Source organism: Oncorhynchus clarkii, chromosome 5 (genome assembly GCF_045791955.1).
Source record: "Oncorhynchus clarkii lewisi isolate Uvic-CL-2024 chromosome 5, UVic_Ocla_1.0, whole genome shotgun sequence".
Classification (NCBI taxonomy): domain Eukaryota; kingdom Metazoa; phylum Chordata; class Actinopteri; order Salmoniformes; family Salmonidae; genus Oncorhynchus; species Oncorhynchus clarkii.
Genome location: NC_092151.1, coordinates 46,617,526 through 46,625,864, shown reverse-complemented (window position 1 = coordinate 46,625,864; position 8,339 = coordinate 46,617,526).

Genomic DNA, 8,339 nt, shown 5'->3' with positions numbered 1-8,339 from the left:
GCTTGCTGCTGGCATTAGTGTGATGTGGGTGTATCTGTATGCTGCCTCCATGCCTATAGCCCCATACTCATTCCATTGTGAAGGCCTCAATCTTTGGTCTTCTCTTGACCAGAGAGAGGGTGAATAAATACTGCATGTTCAGTAGATAGCCAATCATCACTGCTATCTGGCTGTGTGTGGGTGTATCTATTTGTACTCCTCCAGCCCAGGTCAGACTCATTCCCCTGCTAAGGCCTCTACATTCATGGATATACGATTTAAGTAATGCCTTAATGTACCACATATTTAATAGGGATTCATGATTAGCTAGCTGCTAACATTGGTGTGCTGTGTGTGGGTCTATCACTGTACAATATCTATCTCTTTTAATGCCTCCAGCCCCAGTCAGCCTCGTTCCCCTGTGAGGGCATTGGCGTTGAGCAGGTTCAATCTCTAGGGTGCTTGTTAATTGGCTTGGGCCTCTGCTGTGACACGAGTCATGGAGACATTTTTAGTAATTTAGCAGACACTCTTATCCAGAGCGACTTACAGTAGTGAGTGCAAACACTTTCATACAATTCCCTATGTGGTGTGCACTACTACATACTATTCAATATGTAGTACACTACTTTTGACCAGAGACCCATGGGTTTCCCATTGCGGGCCCTGGACAAAAGTGCACTATAAAGAGAATAGAGTGCCATTTGGGATGCAGACGACTGACTCCTCCCCGCCGAAAGTCTATATGGGAGTGGCACTAGGATGTCCAGCAACAGTGTTAACTTTTTGGTTTCTCTAGAGTATACTGCATGGAGTCCAGGGTCATGATGAAGTAGGGAGGAGGAGAACGTTTTTTTTAAACAAAACGAGCATAAACGGCAGGCGGAGTGATGAGTTCAGGTAGTACCATCTTGCGGTTACTGATACATTGTGTGCCTACTTAACGCATTCCAGATTTACAATAAGTCACTGAAGTTTGTGGTCTAACCTCCACTGGAAACTGATAATTGTCTGACTGTGTTTTCTGTGACTTTAGAGGTGGTTGAAGTGCTCTGTTTCCCTTTTGACTCCAGGTTTAAGTGACAGTGGCAGAAGGGTGTGGAAAAAAACATTTGTCTCTAGATATGGCAATCTGTGTCAATATGATAATATGCAGTGACAACAGTGCATTGCTATCTGTGGTCACAATAAGACTGACATTTTAGGGAAACTACTTTGACCTAGTAATGATTTTTATATATTTGTCAATAAAAAAACAATGTGGACAAGCAAGTCATGTTCATTTTTCTTTGTGTGAGTTTCTCCTAGATAAAAAAATCTAGAAAAAGCATCTTGTCTAATCTTATTTATCATGCCCGTGTCTGTTGATTTAAGATACCTTTGGCACTCATCGACAATCAGAGAGCTGATATGACTACACGCACAGCTTACACACACCCACAGGTAGTATCTATGGGGACTGTCAATGCCTTCCGTCCTATTTCCATCTCTCAGCCACGACCATGTCACCTGTCTCGCTGAGGATCTGATATAATGAAAATAACTTGTTGCCTTAAAGACCCAGATAAGTCAAAAACTAGACTTTCCTGTGTTTTATATAAATTCAGTGGCCAGTTTATTATGTACACCCATCTAGTACTGGGTCGACCCCCTCCCACCTTTTGCTCCAGAACAGCCTGAATTCTTCAGGACATTTTATTTTTTTATTTAACCTATATTTAACTAGGCACAAGGCATGGAAAGGTTGCTCAATTGGTATCAAGGTACCTAATGTGTGCCAGGAAAACATTCCACACACCATTATACCACCCCCACCAGCCTGTGCTGTTGACATCAGGCAGGATGGGGCCATGGACTCATGCTGCTTACTCCAAATCCTGACAGCATTCAGCATGATGCAACAGGAACCGGGATTCGTCGGTCCAGGGGATGTTTTTCCCCTCCTCAATTGTCCAGTGTTGGTGATCGCGTGCTCACTGGAGCCGCTTATTCTTCTTTTTAGCTGATAGGAGTGGAACCCTGTCTGGTTGGCCCATCCATGACAAGGACAATCGAGTTGTTCATTCTAAGATGTCGTTCTGCACACCACTATTGTGCTGTGCCGTCATTTTCCTGTTTGTGGACTGCCTGTTAGCTTGCACGATTTTTGCCATTCTCCTTTGTCGCACCGTTATCGGAAAACCCTAGACTCTGTCGTGTGAAAATCCCAGGGGCCTCATTTATCAATATTGCATAGAAACTATTCTAAAATAGTACTTACGAATGGAATTTAGAATGGTGTACGCATAGAAAAGTGTGTTGGATAAATCAATCACACAAGCATCATACACACACTGGTAGGCGATAACCATTGATAAATACCAATTGTACTCAGCCTCAGTGCTCATATGGTCAAAACCATCCCTTTAAAGCTCTTGGGGAATCTTCAACGCTGTACCATGAAATACAACGGCGCAACCAATAAAAGCTATGTGATTTTGCACATCACATACAGTGCATTCGGAAAGTATTCTTACCCCTTGACTTTTTCTACATTTTGTTACATTACAGCCTTATTATTAAATAAAATCTCATAATGACAAAGCGAAAACAGGTTTTTGAGACAATTTTGCAAATTTATTCAAAATAGAAAACATACCATATTTACATACGCATTCCGAACCTTTGCTATGAGACTTGAAGTTGCACTCAGGTGCATCCTGTTTCCATTCAATATCCTTGAGGTGTTTCTACAACTTGATTGGAGTACACCTGTGGTAAATTCAATTGATTGGACATGATTTGATAAGGCACACAACCATCTACATAAGGTCCCACAGTTGACAGTGCATGTCAGAGCAAAAACCAAGCCATATGGTCGGCGGAATTGTCCATGGAGCTCAGAGAAAGGATTGTGACGAGGCACAGATCTGGGGAAGGGTACCAAAACATTTCTGCAGCAATGAAGGTCCCCAAGAACACAGTGACCTCCATCATTCTTAAATGGAAGAAGTTTGGAACCACCAAGACTCTTCCCAAAGCTGGCTGCCCGGGCAAACTGAGCAAGACGGGGAGAAGCATCTTGGTCAGGGAGGTGTCCAAGAACCTGATGGTCACTCTGACAGAGCTCCAGAGTTCCTCTGGGAGAACCTTCCAAAAGGACAACCATCTCTGGAGCACTCCACTAATCGGCCAGACGGAAGCTCCCCCTCAGTAAAAGGCACATGACAGCCCACTTGGGGTTTGCCAAAAAGCACCTAACTCTTTAGCCTGAATGCCAAGCGTCACGTCTGAAGGAAACTTGGCACCATCCCTACGGTGAAGCATGGTGGTGGAAGCATCATGCTGTGAGGATGTTTTTCAGCGGCCGGGACTGGGAGACTAGTCAGGATCGAGAGAAAGATGAACGACGCAAAGTACAGAGAGAACCCTGATGAAAACCTGCTCCAGGGCGATCAGGACCTCAGACTGGGACGAAAGTTCACCTTCCAACAGGACAACAACCCTAAGCACACAGCCAAGCAGCCAAGACAAGTCAGGAGTGGCTTCTGGACAAGTCTCTGAATGTCCTTGAGTGGCCCAGGCAGAAAGTAGATATTGGCTTGTCATGTCTTTTCCTAAAACCACTCTTACAGGATTATTGTGAGGATTTAACACCTATCTTAAAAAGGCTAAAGCGTGTCATGCAGGTGCAGATCCAAGTGCAATCCACCCTTGGATTTTTAGCAACGGGCTCTTTTCAGCAACTCAATGATTTTTTATTTATGCTTTTTTTTATTTTATTTTTTTTACATTGTTTTTAAACTGATATGTGACAAGTATTAATGCCAAAATAACATGCAAAACAGGCAACCCCAACAAATTGAAAAATGTTGTGGCTCAAAACAGGTGGGTCTCTGCATCTTTACTAAACTGTAGACATATTAGTTACCACACCCAGTCTCGGGGATGGCTAACTCTAGATGGAAAGACCTGTGTGTTGTCCTTGTTAATGCAGACAGAAAAGAGCTCCAACTTCTTAATCATAGCCTCAATTTTGTCCCGTACATTGAATATAGTTGCGAAGAATCCTTGTAATCCTAGATTCAGCTCATTCAGGTGAGAAAAAACATCACCCAGAGGCCAGTCGTGTGAGAAACTTGTCATCATGCAAGCGGTCAGACAAGTGAAAACTATGGTCAGTAAACTTTAAGCTCTTCTCTCAATGTAAAAAAAATAAGTGTCAATACTTGATAACCAACGCACTTCTGCATGTTGTAAAAGCATTGCATGGTTGCTGCCTATGTCATTGCATAATTTAGAAAATACACGAGAGTTCAGGGGCCTTGCTTTAACAAAGTTAACCATTTTCACTGTAATGTCCAAAACATATTTCAAGCTGTCAGGCATTCCCTTGGCAGCAAGAGCCTCTAGGTGGATGCTGCAGTGTAACCAAGTGGCGTCGGGAGCAACTGCTTGCACACGCGTGCGTTACCACTCCACTATGTCTCCCTGTCATGGCTTTTGCGCCATCAGTACAGATACCAACATGAGCAGCAGCTACGTTTGGCTACATACGTAGTAGAATTCCCGCGAGAGAGTAACAGTTAATGTGATTGGATGTTAATTATTTGACTAGGCTACTTGTATTTGACATTGTGTTGTTATTTCGCTGAACACTAGATTATTCAATTTTATTTTTGGCAGTGACACGAGGCTACTCAGGCAAGAAAAACACCTCACCCACACTTATAGCCCTGTTGGAAAATATAAATGGACTGTTTGAAAATGTGAAGGAAAAAAAATGTACATTTTTTTTTTTTAAGAATAAAAAAAAGAATATATGTATTTAAATGTGAAACCAATTTTTATTTGGCATACCCCCGACGGCATTGCGCATACCCCTGGGAGTACGCGCAATGCTGTCGGGGTTACCCCAGTTTGGGAATAACTGCTCTAGGGCAATTCAGAAAGCTGATTGTGGACATTATGACTGATGAATGTGTTGTTCTGGTGCCTCTAGGGCAATTCAGAAAACTGATTGAGGACCTTATTACTGATAAATGTGTTATTTTATTATGACCATGTTTTTATTTCTGCTTGCATTTTGCATGTTGTATTTATATTTTTATAAATCACCATCCCAAAACGAGTTAAACTATGTGAACAGAAAAGGCTTCCACTCTTTGTGTGCAGGCGATAGGTTATGTGATGTGCAAAAAAAAGCTGCTGAATGAAGTGGCCATGTGGAACGCAGGACTCGTTCATTCTGCAGAACAGCAAAGTTCTGCAAGACCTAGAGGGAGCTGTTGAGGATGGATGGCTTATTGGTTTGTTGCCTACTCTTTTGCCATTGCTAAAGCAACTTGAATTGTCCTATTGGTCCTCTTTTTGTAGCTGTTTTTACTGGTCAAACCACATGAGCGAACCTTTTGGTCGTACTTTCTGACACTAGCACCACTATGTATTTCAGTCTCTTTTGCACCATTGTAGGCTATTTCATGGTATGGCGTTGTATATTCCCCACGGGCTTTAAAGGCATGATTCTGACCATATTATGCTTAATCGGGGGCGTTTCTAAATGCAAATAGCCAAAGTCGTATTTCCACAATCGTTGGAATAAAACTGTGAAGTTGTGTTAATGCCCTTTTAGTGTTACAGCTGTTTGAAAAGACCACCTGAGACTTCAGCCTGTTTTGGTGGGTTGGAGTTTTGGCCTGCCTGGTGACATCACCAGGTGGTAAATTAGTTAATAGACCAATAAGAGTTTCAAACTAATGCCATTAATAGCGAGTTTTCTCCTCCCCACTTAAGACCACTCCTAGAAAAGTCCTAGCAACATTCTTGCTTGGGAAATTGTTCTTTGCTAAGAAGCTATTTTGATTTATTGTTGACCATTTTAATTGAAAGCAATCACAGTAAGGTACTTAATTGTTACAGAGAAATGCTTTGATAGAGATAAAAACAGCTGCATTTGATTTTTAAAGAAAAATACCACTCAAAAATGTAATTTTGGTGTTTGCTTCATTAGTCCACTGTTGATGTAGTCCCAAAATGTTTTGGATGTCAGCAATCAAGTTTTCAAGATATAGAACTTTCAAAATACAGAAAGTGTCACAGTATGATGGTTGTGATGCGTTTTGGAATTTTCTTTTAAGATCCTGCTGAGACAGTCGGGCGGAGTCGGTGTTGGAAAAGACTGAAGTTGGCTCTCCTGTTACATAGTAATACTGTACTTTTACAATGAGCATGCAGGCAAAACATAGAAATAGAATCCCTAGAATGGCATTCCTCAATACAGATCAGCCATATTGAGTGTACCAATGAATTTCCCAGTCACATAGCCTTGTGGAGAGGTTTTAACTACACTGCTCAAAAAATAAAGGGAACACTTAAACAACACAATGTAACTCCAAGTCAATCACACTTCTGTGAAATCAAACTGTCCACTTAGGAAGCAACACTGATTGACAATAAATTTCACATGCTGTTGTGCAAATGGAATAGACAACAGGTGGAAATTATAGGCAATTAGCAAGACACCCCCAATAAAGGAGTGGTTCTGCAGGTGGTGACCACAGACCACTTCTCAGTTCCTATGCTTCCTGGCTGATGTTTTGGTCACTTTTGAATGCTGGCGGTGCTTTCACTCTAGTGGTAGCATGAGACGGAGTCTACAACCCACACAAGTGGCTCAGGTAGTGCAGCTCATCCAGGATGGCACATCAATGCGAGCTGTGGCAAGAAAGTTTGCTGTGTCTGTCAGCGCATTCTATTTCTGAGGCAAACACACCTGTTGTGAATAGATGTAATAAGACAAACTAAGAAATAAAGACATGTTATACCTTATTCAACATTTAACAAATGTAACTAAACTCCTTGTCACAGTTAGTTGAATGTTTTGGTTCCAGGCTGGTATGTTTCAAACTACCTGGTATTTTACTAATCTGCAGAGTGAGAACATAAAAATACAAGTTCATAAATTCACAAATACCGCATATAGCACAGCAGTACACACAGAAATAAAGTATACTTCCTTTCAAATTCATATAGTTAATTGTTATAGACACTTATGTGCTTTTTCATAAATTGTAATACAGTGTACTCTGCATATAGTGATCGCATCTGTGCAGGACTGTCAGCGGTTTATCACAGTACACTAAACTCAGCAAAAAAAGAAACGTCCCTTTTTCAGGACATTGTCTTTCAAAGATAATTTGTAAAAATCCAAATAACTTCACAGATCTTCATTGTAAAGGACTGTTTCCCATGCTTGTTCAATAAACAATTAATGAACATGCACCTGTGGAACGGTTGTTAAGACACTAACAGCTTACAGACAGTAGGCAAATAAGGTCACAGTTATGAAAAGTTAGGACACTAAAAGAGGCCTTTCTACTGACTCGACTCTGAAAAACACCAAAAGAAAGGTCGCAGGGTCCCTGCTCATCTGCAGGCATGCTGCAAGGAGGCATGAGGACTGCAGATGAGACAATAAATGCAATGTCCGTACTGTGAGACGCCTAATACAGAGCTACAGGGAGACAGGACGGACAGCTGATCGTCCTCGCAGTGGCAGACCACGTGTAACAACACCTGCACAGGATCGGTAAATGCGAACATCACACCTGCGGGACAGGTACAGGATGGCAACAACAACTGCCCGAGTTACACCAGGAACACACAATTCCTCCATCAGTGCTCAGACTCTCCGCAATAGGCTGAGAGAGGCTGGACTGAGGGCTTATAGACCTGTTGGAAGGCAGGTCCTCACCAGACATCACCGGCAACAACGGCGCCTATGGGCACAAACCCACTCTCTGGACCAGACAGGGCTGGCAAAAAGTGTTCTTCACTGACGAGTCGCGGTTTTGTCTCACCAGGGGTGATGGTTGGATTCACATTTATCGTCAAAGGAATGAGCGTTACACCGAGGCCTGTACTCTGGAGCGGGATCGATTTGGAGGTGGAGCGTCCGTCATGGTCTGGGGCGGTGAGTCACAGCATCATCGGACTGAGCTTGTTGTCAATGCAGGGAAGACATCCTTTGCTGTGCGTTACAGGGGAGACATCCTCCTGTGGTACCCTTCCTGCAGGCTCATCCTGACATGCCACCAGCCATACTCAGCCACACCAGCCAGCATGACAATGCCACCAGCCATACTGCTCGTTCTGTACGTGATTTCCTGCAAGACAGAAATGTCAGTGTTCTGCCATGGCCAGCGAAGAGCCTATATATCTCAATCCCATTGAGCACGTCTGGGACCTCTTGTATCGGAGGGTGAGGGCTAGGGCCAATTCCCCCCAGAAATGTCCTGGAACTTGCAGGTGCCTTTCTGGAAGAGTGGGATAACATATCACAGCAAGAACTGGCAAATCTGGTAGAGTCCATGAGGAGGAGA